A 21,005-nucleotide genomic window follows, 5' to 3' on the forward strand; every position below is an offset into this window, starting at 1 on the left:
CCTTGTCCCTCATCTAAGCCAACATTTGATATTGTCAGACTTTGAATTTTTTTGTCAATCTGATAGGCGTTTCATTGTGGTTTTAATTTGAAATTTTCATCATCAATAAGGTTGAACACCTCTTTATATGTTTATTGACCATTTAGATTTCTCTTCGTGTGAAGCGCTTAATTTAAGTCTTTTAAGTCTTTGACTAGTTTCTAATGGTGGTTTGATTGCAGGAGTTCTTAATCTTAGGCCTGTGTCAGTTATATGTTTTTCAAATATTTTTCCTACCCCACACCTTGTCTTTGCACTTTCTTTATGGAATCTTTTGGAAAATAAAGACTCAATTTGATCAGGACTGGATTTATCTTTTCCTTTACAGGTAGTGCTTTTTGTGTCTGGTTTAAGAAATCCTTCTGTTCCCTGAGATCATAAAGTGATTCTCCAGCATTATATTCAAAGCTTTTACAGTTCTGGCTTTCACATTTAGATATTTATTTCACATGGAAGTAGAAGTCTAATTTCATTATTTTCCATCTGGTTACCCAATTTCAGCACCATTTATTGAAAAGTCTGTTATTTCCCCAGTGATCTGCAATGTCACCTATGGTCGTACATCAAGAGTTCATATAAGTGGAGGTCTGTTTCCGGGATTTCCATTCTGTTCCATCGCTCTATTCATCTAACCCTGTGCGAACATCATATATTTTTTCCCATTTCAGTTTTCCTTCTGTCATTCATTCAATACATTTATTTTGAGTGCCTGATAGACCCTCTTCTAGGTACTGAGGATAAAGCAGTGAATAAAGCAGACATAAAATCCCTGCCTTCCCAGAGTTTCTGTTCTAGTGGGAGAGTCAGACAATAAACAAGATAAATAAATAAAATAGACAGTAGGTTAGATAATAATATTTGCTAAGGAGAAAAATAAAGCAGGAAGGGGAATAGGAAGTACTGGGGGTGGGGCTGAAATTTTGGATAGGATGACCAGGGAGGGCTTCACTGAGAAGGAGATACCTGGGTTTATATCTAAAGCGAATAGGGAGCACCCTGTAGCTGTCTGGAGGAAGAGAGAAGAAGGATGATCCAGGCAGAAGGATCAGCAAGTGCAAAAGCCTTGAGATGGGACTGTGCCTGGTGTGTCTGCGTAATGGGTGAGGCCAGTGAGTGCTGTGGTGTGAGTGCAGATAGAAGGATATGAAGTCAGAGAATTAGCAAGGGCCAATCCTGGGAGGGCTTGTAATTCATAATACAGGTTTTGGCTTTTACAGCTGTTAGAAGGTTTTGAGAGGAGTAACTTGACCTAACTTCTATTTAAAAGGATCCTTCTGGATGTTAAGTTGAGAAGAGACTGAAGAAGGGCCAGGGGAGAAACAGGGAGATCAGCCAAGAGGCGACTGAAACAAGTCAGGTGAAAGAAAAGGGTGACTTGGACCAGAGGTAGCTGTGGTGAGAGAGGTTAGATTCTGGATTTGGCGATGGATCAGATGTGAGGTTTGAAAGATGGTAGTTAAGTCATGCTGATGATTGAATCTGAATCCCTGACATCTCACTCCACAGTCCACGTGGCTGACCACTATGAATACTGCCTCTCATTATGCCTATCAGAGAGAGTACTTACTACCCAGAATGCATAGCAATGACATCATTGCGGTTCCAGATGCTGATCTTGAGGCCTGAGGTATGCTCTTGTAGATGCAGTTTGACCAAATTAATCAGTAAATTATTTGTAAAGCTATAATAAAAGTAGGATAAGCCAAAAGTAAGATAAACCCAAAGTAGGATTGTCCAAAAGTCTACAGGCTAACACATGGTGGATATTGTCTTGGGGGATTTCACATTGCTTGCAGTGCAAAAGAAGACTAGAATGAGTGATGTCCTCCACATCGCCAATGTTTCTGCAGTGTGGAAGATTAGGAGTAATCTCAGAGATAAAAGTTCCAGACTGGAGTCTGCTGGCATCACAGAAAGCTAAGGGATTAAATCCTGTGTCCATTGAAGGGAACAGTAAATTCAGAGGAAGCAGTAACGTCTGGAATGAGGGATAGAAGATTAAGTAAACTATTATGGGGTCAAAAGGTAGAGATGAGAAGTGAGGCAGAACATCCAAAGAGGGAAAGTACTTCTGCTGGATATCCATCAGGAAACCATAGATGACCTCTAAAAGTAGTGGTGAGGTTGGGGATAGAACCCAAGTGTCACAGGCTCTCAGAGTAGGAAGGGGCATGTCCCACTTCACACTTTAAACATCTGTGTACACCAGGCATTCTTAACCCAGGGTTCAAGGATGAGTTTCACAATAGAATGTAAAGCTGTGCATTAGTATATGTGCATGTGTGTGCATGGATCTGCGAATTTATCCGGGAAGAAAAAAATCCATAGCTTTCATCAGATTTTCAAAGGAGTCCTTCATCCTAAAAATGTCCAGAACAACTGATCTTACAGTTTCTCCTTGAACAAATGCTTTTGGCTTCTTTCCTCAGGGGTGGTCTGTTTTGCTGCTGATCAGCTCTGTTAGAACGTCCTTCCTCATGGTGAGCTGGCACTTATCTTCTAGGAACTCCCACCCCTGGTCTAGGTTTTGCCCCCTGGAGCAACACTGGAAGTCTAATTCCTCTTTCATCTCAGTGTATTGAATTTTTTTTCTGATATGAGCTTAGTTGTTAAAGGAAATCCTTGACATTTGTAATGCCTTCGAAGATTCTCATGAAGTCAGCAAAGATTCTCAAATTTTGAAAAGTTTGTAAGTTTAGCTACTCGGAGCTTAAAAGTAACAGATTCTATTACATGAACCCCATGTAATCCCATGAGGCTGAATTTCCATGTTCATGAAAATATTGGAGAAAGGATATAGAACTCTGTCCTCTCTCACTCTTTGGCAAATAATGTCTAATGGTAGCTCCAAAGGGTCTGATTTTCAGGAAAAGCAGTTTTAATAAGGAGGACATACTTCCTGATTATAACAACCATAGAGCTTCAAAAATGCAAAACAAAAACCATTTACAAAGGCAAGTAAGAAGAAAGAGTTTCTCTATGTCATGGGATTAAATTTTTTAAAAATCTGTAACCTCAACTTCTCTAACTTATTTACACATTGGCTTTCTTATAAATTATACTACATAAAGCCTTTAGTAATTCTACTTTAACCATTTTTTGTGGATTTCTTTTCCTTTCCTTCTCTTTACAATCATCTTGATACAGTTACCATATTGGAAATCAGTTCTCTGTCTCTTCATCTAGAATGAGGCCTGCTCCAATCAAAACCAACTTCTAGTTCAGTTATCCGGAGCCCCCTAAGCAGGTAATCTCTAAATGTTGATGTAAGATGAGAAGAAATAAATGCTCATTCATTCAATGAGTATGTATTCAAAGCCTACTGTATGCAATGCACACAAAGCCCAAGTGGTCAAAGAACTTACAGTTTAAGTTAGTACCCAAGTTAAGGCAAATACTTAAACTTATATAGTAGCAAAATAACACAGCAAAGAGTTATAGCAATAAGTCAACAATGTAGATGAAATGGACTCATAAAATATATTCCCATTGATCAATATAAGGCAGAAAAAGAGAAGAAGCAGAGAATAGAAAGAATAAATAGGAAACAAAGAGCACAATGTTAGATTTAACCCTAACCATATCAATAATCACATGAACTGTAAATTGCCTTACCACCCCAATTGAAAAACATAACTTGTTAGTTGGCAGGGGTGGGGAGTGGGGAACAAGACCCAACCATATGTTGCCCAAAAGAAACCCATTTTAAATATAAAGATATAAATAGGTTAAAATTTTTAAAATGTAAAAAGAAATACCATGCCAGTGTTTGTCTGTATTAGACAAAGTGAATTTCAGAACAAAAAATATGGCCAAGGATGAAGAAGGTCATTTTTTTTTTTTGAATCCTGGTCTTTTTTTTTTTTTAAGATTTATTTATTTATTTATTTATTTGGCTGCATTGGGTCTTCGTTACTGTGTGAGGGCTTTCTCTAGTTGAGGCGAGCGGGGGCTACTCTTCATTGTGGTGCACGGGCTTCTCATTGTGGTGGCATCTCTTGTTGCAGAGCACGGGCTCTAGGCATGCGGGCTTCAGTAGTTGTGGCACATGGGCTCAGCAGTTGTGGCTCGTGGGCTGTAGAGTGCAGGCTCAGTAGTTGTGGCGCATGGGCTTAGTTGCTCTGCGGCATGTGGGATCTTCCCGGACCAGGGCTTGAACCTGTGTCCCTTGAATTGTCAGGCAGATTCTTAACCACTGCGCCACCAGGGAAGTCCCACAGATGCAACAATTCTTAACAAAATGTTAGTAAATCAAATCCAACAATATATAAAAAGGATAATACACCATGATCAATACATTGTCCTAGGTTGGTTTAACATTTGAAAATCAATGTAATTCACCATATTATTAGACTAAAAAGGAAAGCCATATGCAGAAAAAGGATTGAGAAAATTCAACATTCATTCCTGATAAAAACTCTCAGGAAACTAGGAAAAGAAGAGACATTCCTCAACATGATAAAGGGTATCTAGGAAAAACCTACAGTTAACATCATACTCAGTGATGAAAGACTGAATGTATTCCCCCTAAGATGAGGAAGATTTTTGCTCTTACCACTTCTATGCAACATTGTACTAGAAGTCCTAGCCAGTGCAATAAGGTAAGAAAAAGGAATAAAAGGCATTCAGAATGGAAGGAAGAAGCAAAACTCTTTATTTGCCAATGACTTAATTGTCTCTGTAGAAAATCTGATGGAATCTACAAAGAAATCTACAACAGTTAATAAGTGAATTTAGCAAAGTTGCAATACATAAGATCAATATACAAAAATTAATTGTACTTCTATATACCAATGAATAATCAGAAATTAAATATAAAAACACTGGAACTTCCCTGGCGGTCCAATGGTTGGGACTCTGAGCTTCCACTGTGGGGGGGCATGGGTTTGATCCCTGGTCGGGAATTAGGATCCCACATGCCTTGCAGAGCAGCCAAAAAATAAAAACACTAATAGCATCAAAAATATGAAATATTTAGGAATAAATCCCAGAAAGGTGAAAAAAAAAACTGTATCCTGAAAATTACAGAACATTGTTGAGAGAAATTAAAGAGAACTGAAATAAATGGAATGATACATTGTGTTGTTGTTATGATATCAATTCTCCCCAAATTGATCTACAGATTCAATGCAATCTTGATCAAAATTCCAGGGGGCTTTTTTTGCAGAATTTGACAAGCTGATTCTAAAATTCATATGGCCATGCAAAGGACCTAGAATAACAAAATCAATATTTAAAAAGGAAGAGCAAAGTTGGAGGGCTGACACTATTTGACTTCAAGATTTATTATAAAGCAGGGGTAATGAAGACAGTGGGGTATTAGTGTCAAGATAGACAAAAAGATCAATGAAATAGAATAGAGAGTCCAGAATCAGACTCTTAACATACTTGATTAATTGATTTTTGACAAAGGTGCAAGGGTAATCAGATAGTGCAGGAACACTAGATATCAATGTCAAAAAAAAAAAAAGAACTTATATATTATTCCAAAAGCATGATCCATAGAAGAGGAGAAAGTCATAAATCAGACTTCATAAAAATTAAGAATTTCTGCTCTTTGAAAGACTTTTAAGAGAATAAAAAGGTACACCCACACTGGGAGACGATATGTACAAATCACGTATCTCATAAAAGACTTGTATCCGGAATATATAAACACCTCTCAAAACTCATTAATAAGAAACAAACAACCCAACTTAAAAAAATAGGCAAAAGACTTGAACAGACACGTCACCCAAGAGCAGTTACTGATGACAAATAAGCCCACGAAAAGATGCTCAGTATCTTTAGTCATTAGGGAAATGCCAGTCAAAACCGTAATAACACTTCTTACCTGTTGGAATGGCTAAAATGAAGAAGACTGACCATACCTAGTGTTGTCAAGGATGTGGAGCAACTGAAACTCTCATATACTGCTAGTAAGAATGTACAATGACACAACCACTTTGAAAAGCAGTTTGGCCCTTTCTTTTTTTATAAATTTATTTATTTATTTATTTTAAGCTGTGTTGGGTCTTCGTTTCTGTGCGAGGGCTTTCTCTAGTTGCGGCAAGCGGGGGCCACTCTTCATTGTGGTGCGCGGGCCTCTCACTATCTTGGCCTCTCTTGTTGCGGAGCACAGGCTCCAGACGCGCAGGCTCAGTAGTTGTGGCTCACGGGCCTAGTTGCTCCGCAGCATGTGAGATCTTCCCAGACCAGGGCTCGAACCCGTATCCCCTGCATTGGCAGGCAGATTCTCAACCACTGTGCCACCATGGAAGCCCTGGCCCTTTCTTAATACGTTAAATATACATCTACAGTAGGACTGAGTCATTCCATTCTTAGATATTTATACCCAAGAGAAATAAAAGCATATGTCCATACAAGGACTTGCACACAAATACTCATACCAGCTTTATTTATAATGGGCAAAAACCGGATATAACCTAAATGTCATCACCAGGTGACTAGATAAACAAATTGTGGTATATCTCTATAATGAATAGTACTCAGCAATAAAAGGGAAAGAACTATTGATAGACAACTGAATGATTTCAAAATAATTAAACAGAGTAGAAGAAGCCCTACAAAGAAAGTACATACTGTATGATCCCATTTGTTTAAAATTCTGGAAAATGCAAACTATTGTACAGTAATAGCAAGAAGATTGTGGTTGCTTGGAGAGGGAGTGAGTGTGGGAGAGTGATGCACAGAGGAATTACACAGGGGCCTGGGAAAACTTTTGGAGGTGACGGGTATGTTCATTACCTTGATGGTTGTGATAGTTTTATGCATGCATACATATGTCAAAACTGTTCACTCTAAACATGCATAGTTTATCCTATGTCAAATATACCTCAATAAAGCTATTTAAAAATATATGTAGTGGGCACACTATGTGTGCCAGATCGTGTTCTCAGCGTGTGAAATGCATTCTCCTCTTTAATTCTCACAGCAAACCTGTCAGGTCAGTCCTATGATTGTTCCCTTTTACAGATGAGAACAATGAAGCCCAGAGTCGTTCGCGTCCAAGGGTACTCAGTAAGCGGCGGCAGCCTGCCCATACTCTTTCACTCTTAACTGTGAACTTGCGGTAGAAATATGTGTGAGAAGCACAATAAGGTGCTAAGCGTTCTCACATTCATTGTCTAGATCCTCGTAAGAGAGTGTAGAGTAAGCAGTTCAAATGATCGTGCCTACTTTACAGATGGACAAACTGAGATTCAAAAAGATTAAGGTGACCGTTACAGTTTCAGGCCTGGGGGAAGGGATGTCTCCCTCCTCCTCACACCAGAGCCGTGTCCCCTGAATCACAAGGCTCCAGCTGCTGTTCATAGACTTCCGCGTTTTCTTCTCAGGCAGCCAAAGATCGGGTAAATTGAGTTCCTGGTGTTTATAGGTGTCAGAAATTCTAACAAACTGAGCACTGCACTGTTACTGGGCATTTCCTTCTGCGACCGTCGTTCAGGAGAAAGGTAAGACTTGGCATTTCCAAGGGTCACGGGGCCCTCGAGTCCACATAGCACCTTTCGGGTTTCAACGCCCGCGTGCTGGCAGACAGCCCGTCAGCGTTCCGCGGCCGCGTCCCGGCACTCGGCCCGGGTGCCCCTCCCGCGCGGCTCGGCGGGGGCGTCGGGGAGGCGGGCCCGGGGACGCTCGCGAGGCGCTCCGGCGCGGCGCCCCCTGCCGGCGCCCTGCTCCCTCGCCCCGGATCCGGTCCGGGCGGCGTGGGGACGCCGGCCTGACAGCCAGCGAGCGGGCGGGCGGGCGCGCCCTGCAGAGGTAGGTGGGCTGCTGGGCGCAGGCAGGCAGGCGGGAGGGAGGGCGGGGGCGGCGTGCGCGGGCGGGGGCAGGGGGCGGGCAGGGGGCGCGCTCCGGGGGTCGGCGCGGGGGCAGGGCGGGCGGGGGACCCGGCGGCGGGGGCGCGCGCGGCGGCGCGCGGCGGGCGCGAGTCATCAATTATGCAAGGACTTCGGCGGCGCGGGGGGCGGGCGCGGGGAGCGCTCCAAGATGGCGCCGACCGCAGTCCCGCCCGCAGCATCCTCCGCACCTCCGCAGTCCGGCCGCGCCTCCCGGGCCCCGCGTTAGGGCCGCCGCTGCCTCCCTTGCCGCCGCTGCCGTAAGTAGCCCCATAGCCCCCGCCCCGGCGCCTCTCCTCGCCCGCCGGCTTCCCCTTCTCGCCTCGGGACCCTGGAGCGGGGCTCGCCCACCTCCAGTCAGGGGCTTTGCCGCAGAGTGCGCGGCGGGGCTCCAGGGGCAGTGGAGCGGGGTTTCTGCCCTCCCTGTTTTGGACAGGTGTTTGGAAGTCTTGCTTCCTTCTACCGTGTTTACTGGGGATCCCTGAGGAGAACTGAGGACCACCGGCCCCCACCCCCATGCACCCTCTCTCTCCTCCGCTCTTGGCTGCACTGGGGGACACTGGCGTGCCCTCGGCGCCCCTTCCGTAGGGCAGCACCGTCTCCTCCCCATCTCTCAGAGCCGGGGCAGAGTCGGGGCCCCTCGCCCGGTTGCACTGGAAGGGCAGCGCCGTCCGGATCTTCTAGGCAGCTCCTTAGCTCTACCCCCTCCCCCATGTCTTACTGCATCCTTCTCCCCCATCCGGCTCCAGATTGTTACCAACTGCAGAAGCCTGGGGCTCGTGGGTTCTTAGGGCAGACAGGACTCCCCTGTCCTTTACTCGGATGCATCCGTCCCCCTCCCGACAGGGTACTCTGGGGTTGTTGGGGGCCCCCGGGACCTTCCTCGGCAGGCTAGGATTCCTGCATTAGGGAGTACATCACTTTCAGAACATCCCCTTCCCCCGCCCCCACCCCTACGCCACCCGATGCAGAGCTTGCTCCTCTCCTCCTCTTTGCTTCCCTCCCCCACCTTCCCACCGGCAGCAGCACCCTGGGCTTCTGCTAGCTTTGGGCTTACAGGACTGCCCAGCTCCACAGGCTTGGACCCCTCCTCTCTAGTTCTCACTTGGTACTTGGGGGACCGCAAAGCCTCTGCATTTTTCCTGAGAGCTCAGCTCCATCGCCTCCTTGCCAGCAGCAACCACCGGTGGAGACTTGTCAGCTAACTTTCGGGGGGGCTTAGCCACGGCTTTCAGACCCCTTCAAGGGCCCCAGTTTCGAGGTGGGATGAAGTGGGAATAATTTTACAGCCTGATAAATATGATTCTACAATCCATGCCTTCCTTCCAACTACCCCACCCTGTGCCCTCTTCCTCACTTACACTGCAGTTTTTGAAACATGGGGGAATACATTTTAAATCCGGAGATTCCAAGATGCCAAGGTTCAGCGTCGGTATTCATAATAAAAGGATGTCATCTGTTTTGGGGGAGGGGAAGGGGTAGAAGAAACTTTGCATTGCATCTGGCTAATTCAGGGAGAGGGAGAAATAATGAGCACAGAGCAAGCTCTACCAAACAGGGAAAATTGCTTTTGATGCACGCACAATGGGCACCAGAGAAGCCGGGATGGAAGCAGGAAGTGTGGGTGAGGGCTCTGGGGGCAAAGGGGGAGAGTGCTTTTTATAACCGTTTTCTCAAGTTTGAACCTGGAGAGCCTTTAGAGAGGTAGTGGTGTGCTAGGGCTGTGGGATGTTTTAGCTTTCCAAGGGAGATTTCGGGTGTGGTAGGTAGGTTTTCAGTGTTTCACAATCTTTCTGTACTTCTCTGTTCTCCACGTGTATTAGAAGATAATGGTGGTTAGGGGACTTCTTTTTCTTTCCTCAAAAAAAAAATTGGTTTTTTTTGATGTGTAATGCAAATGGCTGGATAACATTACCACCTGGTACCACCATCCCGGTAGAAATCTCAGGGGAATCAGACTTAAAATGCTGAAAGCTTTGTAACACGTTGACTGTAACCTGGTTCTTGAAATGCTGCAGCATTTTTTCTTTGGAGCTCATGATCCACAAGGCTTCAGTTCTCCCTGAAAGAGAATTTGATTGCTTGCAAGCGGGTAGTAGTGATGGCTTGGTACTCAGCAAACGTTGTCTGTCCTAGAAATTGAGGCTCTCCCTGGAGAGGGCTCCAAGCATGTTCTGTGTTCTATGGACTTCTGATTCAGGGTATGTGTAAATATGTTGTGTTTCTTAGTAGGGCTGGTGGTGGGTACTACAACACAGTTCTTGACATTGCTGGTCAGTTACTGCTTTCTTGGGTGCAGTTGGAGAGGCTTCAGTTTTCATTTGGGGTTTTGTCAACTTTTATCAAAATATTTGAAGGATTTTATTTTAAATTAATAAAGGATTATGAAATGGAATATAGCGTACTTAAAAACAAACAATCATACAGTTGATGTTGCTTTCTTTGTAGGGGCTTTAACAAATTTTTCGCAGGGCCCAACTTGCCCAGCTTTGGTTGCCGGTGTTGAGGTTTGCGCCAGGGTTTCCTGCTGTGGTGCTGAAAGGACAGTTCCCTGACAGTCCCGCCGTAGAGTGCACTCATGCTGGACATGATTTGGGTTTTTCTTGCTTTTATTATCAGCAGGCTTTCCTGTAGACGTGCGTGTGTGTGCGCGCATGTGCACGCGCAGCTGGGTTTATACTTGAAGTTGCAGGCCTAGTTACCATATTTTATTACTCCCACATAACTCTTCATTTTGGCTGTCCCTCATGGAGACAGTGTTTTTACAGGCTGCAGCAGATCCATATGTAAGTCATACGGTGACATTTTGCTGACTGCATTATTTCAGCACATTTTGATAATTTCAAGTAGCAAGAAACTATTAATGTTATGGGAATTTGGTCTCCTCAAGAAGTAATCAGATAACTTGCTAAATTAAGCTGGATCAGAAGGGCATCTTCTTTGGGTTGATTTGAACAGTGAGCTGGGAAAAGGACTCAACACAGCAGAGGCCAGTATGCGATTCATTGTTTCACTAAAGTAATTTGTCAAAAAAGTATTTTAAAATCCTAAAATAGTGAACGGAGCCATAAAATTCAGCTTGTATGAATCTCCCACCTAGCACAGGGATCCCCTTATGGGAGATCTCACATAAAGCAGCTCGTTCCTTTTGGGTTCCACTGTGATTGAAGTACTTTTATGTCTTTGAAAAGGTAACATACGTAAAGTTAAAAGACATATAAATTGGGGCTATGTCAGGGGCAAATGTCATTCTTGTGCTTCTTACCCAGAAAAGATTGACATTCAGTGTTCTATAGAGATTACACAAGAAACCTGCACCTGCTTGAAAAGAATACAAAGATAGAGACATATCCACCTAAAGCAAGAAAAACATTCTTGAATGGAAAGAAAAGTAATTATCTTTAATGTGCTGATATTATGTAACAAGTTGTTCTGGAGGCACATGCATGAATTAATGAATACTTAATTCCTATAGATTATATCTGAGAAGGAAAATAAAACCACGCTGTAATGCAGACGTAGAGAATGGACTTGAGGACACGGGGAGGGGGAGGGGTAAGCTGGGACGAAGTGAGAGAGTGGCATGGACATATATACACTACCAAATGTAAAATAGCTAGCTAGTGGGAAGCAGCCACATAGCACAGGGAGATCAGCTCAGTGCTTTGTGACCACCTAGAGGGGTGGGATAGGGAGGGTGGGAGGGAGACGCAATAGGGAGGAGATATGGGGATATATGTATATGTATATGTATAGCTGATTCACTTTGTTATAAAGCAGAAACTAACACACCATTGTAAAGCAATTATGCTCCAATAAAGATGTTAAAAACAAAAAACAACAACAACAAAAAAACCCCCACACTGTATAGAAAGTGTTAAAAAATAGTTTATCCAGAGTCAGATCAGTTTCCATAATTATAAAAATAATGTATACTTATTGCAGAAATATTTTAATATATAAAAGACAGGAAAAAAGTCATCCTTAGCAAAACAGTTGTCTGTGTTTATGGTTATTTCAGTCTTTTTTTTTTTCTGTAGAGAGGGCAAGAAGCACTTGCAGAAGTTATTCAGGAGAGCAAAAAATAAATATTTTAAAACCAAACCTTTTAAACTCTTAAGTTCACAGTCCACTAGTTAGTCATTGAGAGGCTTAACAGCTAGATCATTATATTTCAGTTTACCTTTATTTTCTGAATCATGTAAAAAAAATTTCCACAAAATTATCTTTAATGTGAAAGAATTCATTCTTAGAATTGGACTCCTGTAAAGTCTTTTGATTTAAATATAGCAAGTTAACTAGAAGAATAAAGAAAACTTTACAAATATTCTCCCTCTGCACCTACTGTGTGTGAAGCATTGCACTAAGCACTAACACTCTTTAAATGGCAAGAATCAGCTTAGAAAATTATACCATGCTCAAAAACTATGGCTATTAAAGTGTTAAAAGAAGGAAACAGAACTTTCACCCTTCACATATATTAATTGCTGAAATGTTAACTGGAAGCCTATTGATCTTACCCAGTGATTTAACCTAAAAAGAATAATGTGTGCAGGAATATGAAGTAAATGTATGTAAAGAAAATACAAAGAAGAAATCCTCTGGAAAATTTTTGTCTGTCCCTTCGTGAAGTTATAGATGCAAAATCAGGACCCGCATTTAACTACATATCAGGAATTAAGGTGAAATGAAGACCCAAGTTGCCTTAGTTACACTGCTGAGAAGAAAAAGTCAGAAGCAGTATAGGCTTTGGAGGTAGGCAAAACTAAGTTCAAGTCTTGATTCTGCTACTTACTAGCTTTGTCACCTTGGGTAAGTTATTTAATCTATCTGAGCTTCAGTGTTCTCATCTATAAAAATAGGAATAATAATACCTACGTTACAAGGTGTTTGTGGGGATTAAATGAAATCTCTGTTTCCTTATGGTTCCTGACACATAGAGCTCAATATATATTAGCTCCTTTTCCTCTAGGGATTTAGCAGCTTACTGTGTATTTATATGTGTGTTTGATAGAGTATATATGTACTGTATTAAATTACAGTAGTCTGAAAAACAGACGGTTGCTTTATCTTCAGTCTGGCAGAGAGAATAGAATCTGCAGGTGTGCTGACTTGGGTGGACATTGCTAATATAAAAGGAGAAAAGTTTTACTGTATAATTGCACTGCTGATCTCCACCAACACAGTGCAAATGCAGTTACCAAAGTAACTCTTTCTGCATTCATTCCCAAACTATTCTAGAATAGGACTATTTACCAAATAGGAATGCTCTGGCATTCGCCAGTTGGCAGGCAACTGGGCTGTTTTTAGCTATAGTCTGGGATCTGAAGGTGGAATGGGCCCAAAGGCTGAGGTGTCCCTTTATCCTTACTTGAGCTGAATGTGTTAATTGTAGTAAGTGATTATATGCGTTTGGAGTTGCTTTTGTCTTCAGCACCATTCTAGGTTTTCCCATTACATAGCCTTTTAATTGCTTTATTTGAATGAGTCTCATACATTTAGGTCTCATGGCTGACCATCTACTTTTGGTAATTATTACTCTATGTTTATGTTTATAAAAACCTTTAAAAATCCTTCTATCAGTTGATTGTTTGAGTTAGGTAAGACAAGTATTATTCTATGCATTTTATAGCTGAGGAAACTGAGGATCCCAGAGCTTGAATGAGTTGTCTAGGGCTATGGGACCATTAAGTGATGGAGTGGAGACAGGGACCCAGGTTGGTTGACTCATGCTTAAAGATTTTTCTTCCATTAAATGGTGTTATATTCTGATGTTCATATAACCAAGTATTGTGAATGATTTTGGCTTTAAGAAATTATCATTACCCTAGGTATCTAAACATATCTTAACTGAGTGGCCATAATGAAAGATTCTGGGATAGGCAGAGGGAGGGCAAGAGTACCTTTGAAGGAGAGCATTTTGGAAGCAGGAAGGAGACGGAAAATGAACAGAAGATGTATCAATAAATAAAATATGGATGAAAATAGGAGGCATTGAAGTAACATGGTCGTTTTGTTTCTGCAGCTATCCTGGCTAATTTTTTAAAGGTCATCATGTCTTGGTGTCTACTTGTCATTCGTCATTTCTCTTGCACGTAAATACACAGTTGGCTACTCATAAATGCTCCCATGTTGCCAGTATAAGTTATAACCAGGACCACAGGGGAATTATGGCCACTATCACCTGGACTTTTTTGCTTATGCAAGGCTGAAATTGGTGTAGGACTCAGAGAAGAATTGGTGCTGGGTGGCGGGAGGGTTATGCTAGTTGAAGCAGAAAAAGTTCTGGGAGGCTCTAGATCTAAAAGAGCAAAGGTGAAAGTAGATAATAGTTACAATTTCCCTTAGGTATATGGAGATGTGTTACACTGAGGAGAGTGGAACAGAAGAAAAGCTGGGACCCTGAGGGTCTAAGATGTGCTCTTAGTTTGGGACCGAAGCTCTCTTGATCCTGGAAGGAGTCGATTGGGTTAGGATAACTAAAATGTTGTCTGGAGAGGTTTGGAACGCTTTTATATTCACTATTGGTGGTAGCGAGAGTCCTCCTTTGTTCACTGGGCTTGTCCCAGGATCTGGAAATGGAAAGCCTGAAATCCCTCAAAAGACACATTAACAGGCTCCTTTCATGTTCAGTTGATTAGTGCGATTTTTATGATGTAAAATCTTTTGAGTTCCTAGGGAGTAAGAACATTAGAGAAATATAGCGAATGCTTATTTATCCAAGGATGGATTATCTAGGCTCTGAATTATACATGTCATTTATTTTCCTCTCATTTTCTGCATCTTGAGCATTTAACTGATCGTTAGCATTTCCATCAGAGTGAACTTGGGAAGGGAGAAAAAGTCAAAATTAAAATGTTGCTTTAAATTTTTAGATAATGATTGAGGAAGGAAGAGATCAATGAGAAGGCAACTCATTTTTAATCTATTCTTAGTCTCTCCTTATTTTAAAGTACAGACAGTTGAAAGCTGAGCCTCCAAGAGCTTCCCTGGAAGCCAGTGTGAAATAGCATTTTCCCCTCGTTTTACTGAGTGACAGCCCTGTAAATAAATAGGGCTTAATTTATTACATGGTTAGTTTCTTGTTTCACAAGGAATTATTCTTCAATTAAGGATAATGCAGCAGGCTTTTCTTCACATTCACTAGTGACTTTTTGTCTTAGCAAAAAACTGAATAAAATGCTTTTAAATGAAAACAAATTGATGCGTTATTATTAAATTGCAGAGAAAAATTGAGCAGGTTGCGAATGAGACTGGTAGAGCTTTCTCGGAGGTCAGAATAGCCAGAAATCTCATTTGCTACAGAATTCTTTTTTTTTTTTTTTAATTTTTATTTATTTGTTTATTTATGGCTGTGTTGGGTCTTCGTTTCTGTGCCAGGGCTTTCCTCTAGTTGTGGCAAGTGGGGGCCACTCTTCATCGCGGTGCGCGGGCCTCTCACTATCGCGGCCTCTCTTGTTGCAGAGCACAGACTCCAGACGCGCAGGCTCAGTAATTGTGGCTAACGGGCCCAGTTGCTCCGCGGCATGTGGGATCTTCCCAGACCAGGGCTCGAACCCGTGTCCCCTGCATTGGCAGGCAGATTCTCAACCACTGCGCCACCAGGGAAGCCCTGCTACAGAATTCTTAATTGGATTTCCTAAGATTTTGGTGAAGACTAAAAAGGCGGAATGTCTTATTTCTAGGAAAGATACCTTGAACAAAATAAAGCATTTTAAACAGATTTATATTGTGATAGGGAAGAAAGCATTGGGAGTGTGAGGAATCATCAGAGTGGAGAGTGAGGAAAGGTGAAAGAATGACTGCAGTGAAAATGGACAAGGGAATTTGGATGTGAACTTGGGGGAACTGCTCATGTTTTAAGAGAAAGAGTTCTCTCTGCTCTGCAAACTCCTTTGGATACATGTCTTTGTTCTTCTTCCTGAACTAAAGTTGTCCTGATTTTCCGGATAGGGCACAGAACCTTAGGAAGATGTTTTGTGTTTTAAATGTTATTTTATCCCTTTCTCTGCTAGAACTTTGCTGCAAATTGCTTACTTTATCTGATGTCTGCTTTGGAAAATCTGGAGAAATTTTCTTGCTTTGTAGCAAAAAATTTAGTACCATTCTTAAATGTTTTTTCAAAATTTCCTTTTTTTTTAAAAAAAGGATTTTAAGTCATTTAATATAAAAAACATTTTCTCAAAAGGCACTGTGGAAGGTATCTCTGTATTCTATACATAAAATATATCTTTTACATTTTTTTTTGAATAGTTAACAGAGGCAAAGGGTTAAAAAATCAGAGAGTTCAAAGTTAAGTCTTTTATACTGTCACCTTCACTCAGTGTGCCCTCCATAAAGGCAACTACTGTTACCAGTTTCTCTTGTATCCTTTCTACATATATATGCCTGCACACATTTTCTCTCCCCTGCCCTCCCCCACAATTATGTCAATGGCCTTTTGAGGAAGACTGTTAAAATAGTTTGGGGATTTAACTCTCATTCTAGGTCATCTTAGATCAATTAATTCCCCGTTAGCAAAAATTTTAGCGTCATTCTTAAGTGTTTTTTTTTATTTCCTCTTTTTATTGTTTTAAGGATTTAAGTCATTTAATATGAAAACATTTTCTCAAAAGGCACTGTTGAAGGTATCTCTTCCATTCTGTGTCATAAATTTGGGGATTTGAATATAGAGTATAATTAGAATTATATTCAAATTAGAATAGAAATTTTGCTAAGAACAAATCAGTTGGGCTGGGGTAGAATCCCCCAGTGGCAGATAAGCCTGCAAAGATACAGTAGAGTTAGCCAAACACTAAGAATTTTTTTGAAGTTGCATTTATCCTTGGAGACAATGGAGAACATAGAAGATTTTTTAGGGGGTGCAAAATGACACATCATCAAAGCCATGCTTTAATATTTTAGGAGAATTGGGCAGCAGTGTGTATATAACAGGATGGAACAGAACAAGGAATGGACATCCAGTTAATTGACTGTTTGATTTGGCCTAGCTGTGTGGTGACAAAGGCTTGGACTCGGATAGTAGTGATGAAGATGGAAAGGAAAGAATATAAATACAATTTTGTATATGTGTGTCACATGGATGTGTGCGTTTAAGTAGCATTTTTATAATGTAAGAAATTGTTTCGAGGAAGGCCCAATAGGAATTGGTGAATAACTTTACTTGGAGAAAAGGGAGGAGGAGGAGTTAAGATTATTTTGCTGTTTTAAAGTTCAGTGACAGAGAATCTTCTGTTTAGAAAATCTGAGGAAGTAAGTTCTGTAATACACATTGGCAGTGTAGTCCAGAGCATCTTGGTTAGCAAGCTACCTTAATTTCTAATTTTTAATCCTTTCTCTGCAGAGGGTTTTCCCCCATCAGCTTCTCATGCTTTCTTTAAGGAAAACCTAAATCTTCCAACTTCTTTATTCTGTGCGTTCTCTCACTGATAAATATTACTTAATCTTTGTGGGTCTCTGTCCTTTTCTTATTTTGTGGTCTTTCATTCTGTCCATTTATAGACACTTAGCTCGCTGTCTTTTTCCTTGATACTCTCAACTAACCTTCAGTTTAGTGTATAAAGAAACAAGAATTATGCACCTTTTCATAGGTGGATGACTGTTTTGTCCTTACTGAAACTCAATGACTTTCTTTCTTTGATCATTTGCTTATATTCTGTGTGTTTCAGGGAAGCCATAGTAAGTATTTGAAATTGCAGGTTGAATTAATGGTAGCAACTGAGAGAATTCTAATAGGTGAAAGCAGAGGGAAAGTGTTAGGCCTTATCAGCCAGTGATGTTGCTTGTTATTTCAGGTATTGACCTTGGGCTGTCAATACAAAATGTCAGACTTGCATAAACTTCCTTGGTGTAGCTGGGGTACAGGAGAGTAGAGAGTGGGCCCTAATGTGTAATTTCAGTATACTGTGATAATTTAGAGCAAAGGGTGAGCTCAGGGAGCTTGGGTTCTAGTCTAGCCTTTTGCAGTCAGTAAAGATCTTTGAATAAGAAAAAATAAAGGGTGGGCTTCCCTGGTGGCGCAGTGGTTAAGAATCCGCCTGCCAATGCAGGGGACACGGGTTCGAGCCCTGGTCCGGGAAGATCCCACATGCCGTGGAGCAACTAAGCCTGTACACCACAACTACTGAGCCTGCGCTCTAGAGCCCGCGAGCCCCAACTACTGAGCCTGTGTGTTACAACTACTGAAGCCCGCGTGCCTAGAGCCTGTGCTCTGCGACAAGAGAAGCCACTGCAATGAGAAGCCTGCGCACTGCAACGAAGAGTAGCCCCCGCTCCGCGCAACTAGAGAAAGCCCGTGTGTGGCAACGAAGACCCAACGCAACCAGAAATAAATAAATAAAATAAATAAATTTAAAAAAAAATAAAAAAAATTAAGGGTGATTGGAACATCAGAACATATACATGCAGAATAATAGAATGCGCCTGGAGAAAAGCAATTTAATTCAGTAAATCTTTCCATTTAATTTTCCTTCTCACCACCAAAGTTACTGAGTTTTTGCAAATTCCATTAACGTTTGCCATAGTTTGCACTCAGATTGTTCGCAGAAGTCTCCATGGTTTACGTGGAACCAGTAGAGCAGGCAGAATTCATGTAAAAGATGTTAGTAAATTTAGACTCTGTTTAGGGATATAAAGCATCCTTACAGTAATCCCATCAGGAGGTTCTCTGTGCAGTCACACTGTAAGTTTGTACCTGCTTCCTAGTATGAATGCTCAAAGTAACAGTGATGAAGAATAGGTAAACAACAGACTCTTGGGAAGCCATTCTTAAAATAGTTTGGGGTGAGGAAAGTCCATAAAGACCACTAAACTGAAAGATGGCAATCTGTTTTATTAATCTAGATGTTCTAGTGCAAGTAATATTTCAGTAGGTTTATAGGTTTTTATTTTTTCACTTTCCTTCTATTTGTAATCTTTCTTCTTCCTTGTCTCTAGAAAAGAGGGGTGGTATAAAACCAAAGAAAGGCGCAGATTGAGTGACTGAGTGATTAAATGTAGTGGGGAAACAAAGCAGAATGATCCTATGAGTATTTCACTTACCTCACAAGGCTGTTTTCTGACTCATACAAGAAAACTTCAGCCATAAGGGCCAAAGGGGTAGAAATTTCTTTTATTTTGGGATCTTAATGTAGATTCTTTGCATTAGAAATTGCTCAAAAGCTATATAGTTCAAAGAAAATAAGTCCATTTTGAGTGATGAGTGGACATCAAAGACTTGTTATTAATTAGATCCGAGTGTCTTCCATCTTTAATTTTAATAAGCTTATGTGCAGCTTGACCCTTGGGGGCTGATGTGCTTTGTTCCTAGCCACACGCTCCTTCCTGACCATTAGTAAGTCTCTGGCCCGTATTGTCCCTTTTAGGTTGTAGGAGGTGCGCATCCTTCACTTCCCTCTCCTCAGCAGGCTGCCCAGGTTCCCAGGGGTGAGGCAGAGCACACAGGGGTGTGTGACTTCTATGCCCTGCTTGGGCTCAGCTCTGCAGCCCTGCCTTTGCCCAGGCTAGTGCTCAGAAAAAGGTTTTTTTTTAAGAGCAATGCATTTATCACTCAGTGTAACCTATTGCAAAATCTCAAGGAAAAAAAAATCCTCCAGAAAACAGTACAACTTTTCTAGCCAGGATTCCAGAGCCATCAACTTCTTATAGGCACTGCTTCTGTTTATAGATGTTGAGTTGTCAGGGCTTTGCCAGTTGTTTTTTCCTTCCATGGTTTAATCACAGAACCTAGTAAGAACTCTTATTTGTGAGAACTGAATGCTGACTTTTGAGGGTATTATAAAAATCTAGTGGATCTGTGGAGTTCGAAATGTGGGTGCTAGTCTATGTTTTGGGCAAGAGAGTATCAGATATTCTTCTGGTGGAAATTGAGGCATCATAACCCTTGAAGTCTAGTTGTGGCCTTGGGCCAAGACACAGTGCCCCTGGGACAAACAGTGTCCTTTTTCCTATTTGGAAATTTATCCCTATTAGGGTACTATAACCAAGTAGAGTACTATTTCCTTCAGAAGAATAAGTTCAATATTACTAATATTTGAAAACCTTTTGAAGTTCTAACTTACGTATGACAAATATATTTTTTCCTTTTTAACATTTTTAACAGTTTTGGTTATTTTTAATTGTTATTTTAAAAATTTACAAGCAGTACAGTTGAAAAAAATTTGGAATATAGTTCTATGAGTTTTAACACATGTATAGATTCATGTAACCAGCACTACAATCAGGATATACAATAGTTCCATCACCTCAAAAAGCCCCCCTTTGCTGCCCCTTTGTAGTCAGACTCTCTGTAACCTGTGATCTCTGGCAACTCCCAATTGGCTCTCCATTCCTATGGTTTTGCTTTTTTTAGAATATCATGTAAATGGAGTCATACTACAGAGTATAACCTTTTGAGACTGGCTTCTTTCACTCAGCATGATACCTTGGAGATTTATCTATGTTGTAGTCTTTATCAATAGTTTTTTTTTTTTTACTGCTGAGTGGTATTCCATTGTGTGGTTATGTAACAGTTTGTTTATCCATTCATTTGTTGAAGGATATTTGAGATGTGTCCAATTTCAAGTGATTATGAATACTGCTGCTGTAAATGTGTAGGTTTTGGTGTGAATCTAAATTTACAGTATTCAAAGATAACCCTAAGGGTGAGATTGCTGAGTAATAAAGTAAGTATATGTTTACCTTTATAGGAAACTACTAAACTATTTTTCAGAGTGGTTATACCATTTTGCATTTCCACCAGCAGTGTATGAGAGTTCAGTTGTTAATATCCTCATTTGCACTTGGTATTGTCAGATTTTTGTTTGTTTTTTAGTTTTATTGTGGTAAGAACACTTAACATGAGATCTATCCTCTTAACAAATTTTTAAGTGTACAATACGTTATTGTTGACTATAGGTACAGTGTTTTACAGTGAATCTCTAGAGCTTATTCATCTTGCATAACTGAAACTTTCTGCCCAGTGGTAACTCCCTATTTCCCTCTTCCCCCAGCCCCTGGCAAACATCATTCTACTTGGATTCTATGAATTTGATGATTTTATATACTTCATATAAGTGTAATTATGCAGCATTTCTCTTTCTGTGACTGACTTGTTACACTTAGCATAATGTCCCCAAGGTTCATCCGTTT

This window comes from Balaenoptera borealis (assembly GCF_965194805.1).
Source record: "Balaenoptera borealis genome assembly, chromosome: 13".
In the NCBI taxonomy this organism is placed as follows: domain Eukaryota; kingdom Metazoa; phylum Chordata; class Mammalia; order Artiodactyla; family Balaenopteridae; genus Balaenoptera; species Balaenoptera borealis.